The following is a 3,795-nucleotide window of genomic DNA, read 5'->3' as shown; positions in this document are numbered from 1 at the left end:
CGAATAAAAGGATAAAAATGGATGGGAGAGATCAAGGCTGCGAACGACATGCAGCTACCTCGATACTCCCGGATAAATGCTGCTCCGCTAAACAAGTCCTCACTCACTCTGTGGTGTACCTGAATCTGCACACAAGGTGCAGGGAGTATTGTGAGTACTTCCAACCCAGAAAGTAATAAACATAAATAAGGGTTGAGAGTAAGAAATCCTGGACAGGCACAAAGTAAGCTATAATTACGGCAGCTCAATCTAAATAATATCAACTCAATAAACTAATGAAAAACAATTATAGAATATCACAACAGATAAATAAGTAAATGGCAATCAAGTATGCAATGCAACACATAAACTGGTACCTTCAGTACCCCGCTACGGCCGTGCAGCCCGCTCCACTTATTTAACGTCGATGGCGCTCACTGGGGGTGTGCAGACTCCGGGAGGGGCCCCTTACGGCCCAAGCGCAATAATAAGCCATCTCGTGGCATCAAATCGGCCCTTGGCCTCATATCAATATCATTATAATACTGCTGCGGCGTGCAGCCCGATCCCATACTCAATCCAAAAATCACACAATAGTATAAAAATATTCAGCCCAAACTTCATTTAAAAATATTAACTTAATTTCAAATTTTAAGAAAATGGCGGAGTTTTCAAATACAGTATCGAATACCCGGACTGAGTTTAATATTTATAAATATGGTAAGAAACCATTTAAAAATAATCCCTCAAGGATTCAAGTAGTTGGCACGAAGCCCAATTATGACAGTTAATCCATTTTTATAAGGATATCACAAAACTACAAACAAATAGGTAGTAATTTTATTAAGCGGGACGGACCAAGTCACAATCCCTGACGGTGCTCTACCCCACGCCCGTTATCCGGCGTGCAAGTCACCTCACATAGCACTACGTTGTGCAAATTCGGGGTTTCAAACCCTCAACACAGCATTTACATTTATTACTAACCTCAAGCCGGCCAAAGTCCTAGCTTGCTATGCCCTTGCCTTTCGAATTCACCTCTTCGCGCGTCGAATCTGACCAAAACCACAACAAATACGTCATAATATGCTAAGGGAATATAACCCAATCGAAAAGACTCGAAAAACATCGAAAATCACGAAGTTGGCAAAAACCCGAGCCTCGGGCCCACTTCTCGAAAAATTATAAAATTCACATCACCGGATTCCTCGCCTCGCCGCGAGTCTATACATATAAAGAACACCAAAATCGGAGTCCAAATGACCCCTCAAATTCCCATTTTTGTTCTCTTAGGTTTCAAGCCCTAAACCACCATTTTTGACCTTAAATCCTTGAGTTTTCAGTCTAATTTCATGTGTTTGCACCATAAAATCGTGTTTTAGGTTTAGAAATTCTTACCTCAATGAAGTCCCTTGATTTCTCTCCTCCAACTCGCCCAAATTCTCCAAGCCCGAAGTGAAAATATGAAACCCTTTCAAAAATTCGCGAAGGGAAATAAAACTATTCTGACCAGTTATTTTCGCATCTGCGGCTCCATGGCCGCATCTGCGGCTCCCGCTTTTGCGCTCAATGCACCGCTTCTGCAGAAATATCCGCTTCTGCGGTTTAATAACCGCTTCTGCGACTCCCGCTTCTGCGGAAAAACTAACGCATCTGCGGATCCCCATAAGAACTCAATTACCGCATCTGCGGTCCTCCTGTCGCATCTGCGACTCCGCAGATGCGGTCACCAACTCCGCACCTGCGGTCCCTGCCGCTTCTGCGTCTCTCCTCTCGCTTCTGCGGTCCCAATTTCGCAGAAGCGAAAATACCAGAAGCAGCACAGGTTCTGCAATCTCTTAAGTTCAAAACTTCCCGTTAGCCATCCGAAATCACCCCGAGGCCCCCGGAACCTCAACCAAAAATACAAGCATGATCCAATACCTTATTCAAACTTGCTCCAATCATTAAAACACCTCAAACAACACTAAAACCATCATTTCTCATCGAATTCAAGCCTAAGTTCTTCTAAAACTTCCGGAATGCGTTTTCGATCAAAAACCCAACCAAACGACGTCCGAATAACCTGAAAATTTGCAGACATATCCAAAATCACCTAACGAAGCTACTGCAACTCTCGGAATTCCATTCTGTCCCTCGGATCAAAATCTCACCTATCAACCGGAATTCGCCAAAATACTAACTTCGCCAATTCAAGCCTAATTCTACACCGGACCTCCAAAATCAATTCCGATCGCACTCCCAAGTCACAAATCATCCGCCGAAGCTAACCAAATCACCGGAATTCAAGTCCGAGCCCTCTAACGCAAAAGTCAACATCCGGTTGATTTTTCCAACTTAAGCCTTCTTAAAAGAGACTAAGTGTCTCATTTCTTATCAAAATCATTCCAAACCAACTCTAACACATCAAATACTGATAATGAAACATAAGGAAGCATAACATAGGGAAAACGGGGCGGTAACTCACGTGACGACGGGTCGGGTCGTCACATTAAGAATAGTTATATTATTATTTTTCTAAAAATTAAGATTCTATTTTTTTTTTATTTGAAAAATTTATGAATACCTAATGTTAAAAGTTTAAAATCAAGTATGATTTTACTTTTATAAATCATAATAAACATTGAAAATTTTCTCGAGATCGGCGGCATATTATGTCTTCTCGAGGTTTTCCATCAACCTTGTTTGGTGTAGATCAGTATTGAAAAATTATTAGTTTCTTTTTTTCGTTTTGTGCTTTCTTTAAAAAAAAGAAAAGTGAAATCTGGCTCCAAAGACTAGATCAATTTAAAGCAAGGTATTGGGCATACTTTTTTTTGGACTATTCTTCTCTCTTTCTTCATCTTTTTATTTTCATGTGGCTAAATGCTAGCAATTTTAATTCTTTTCAGTTATTCAAAATTGCTGATAGACGTTAAGCAGAATACAAATCATCAAATAACATATTAGCCTAATAAAAAAAATATAATTGTAACATCAACTTGCGTAATATGTCCTAGAATTTAACATCAATACAAAAAGCTAAGAAAACGTATTTATCACAAGATAATGAGAATTTTGGCTTTGGAAAAAGTTAATTACTGTGGGTTGAAAGAATTATCTTTGGAAAGCATATTTTTGCTAATTATTATTTATCACAAATATCTTTTAAATATACCATTTATATTATTTTAAATTTTTTATTTTTATTAACATGGGTACATACACAACGCGTGTATCCTAAGACTAGTAATATTTAAATTGGTCTAAAAGCGTTATGTGTAGAGCATTTAGCTTGGAGGCATTTTTGGCCCAAAAAGTTAACGTGAAGGATACTGTAGGCACAGAAAACAACAGGGGACAAAATTGATCTCTTTCCAATAGTATAAGGATAATTTTGGACGTTTTCCGTAATATTTATATTTGCAATATTACTCTCTCAATTTCAATTTAGATGAGGTAGTCTGACTCGGCACGAAGTTTAAGAAAAAGAAGAAGAAATTTGAAATTTGTGGTCTTAAAAGTGGGTAAAAACTTTGTGGGGCCATGATATTTGTGTGGTTATAAAAGCTTCTCATTAAGGGTAAAATGAATAAAATGAAGAGTTTAAAATTAAATTAATCCAAATTTAGAAACGTGTCATTTATTTTGGAACAAACTAAAAAGAAAAATATATTATCTAATATGAAACAAAGAGTACTAAATTTTAACCTGTAATAGCAAATAATTTATAACTAATTTTATCAGATAATAAACTAATGAATATCGGGTAAAAGAATAAAAGTTAGAGCTCATCGAATCCTAATCGCACAAGGGAAGAGGTGAAAGAAATAACCA

The sequence above is a fragment of the Nicotiana attenuata genome, unplaced genomic scaffold, assembly GCF_001879085.1.
Source record: "Nicotiana attenuata strain UT unplaced genomic scaffold, NIATTr2, whole genome shotgun sequence".
Lineage (NCBI taxonomy): Eukaryota > Viridiplantae > Streptophyta > Magnoliopsida > Solanales > Solanaceae > Nicotiana > Nicotiana attenuata.
The sequence above is the reverse complement of the archived record's forward strand: the minus strand, read 5'-3'. Positions refer to the sequence as shown.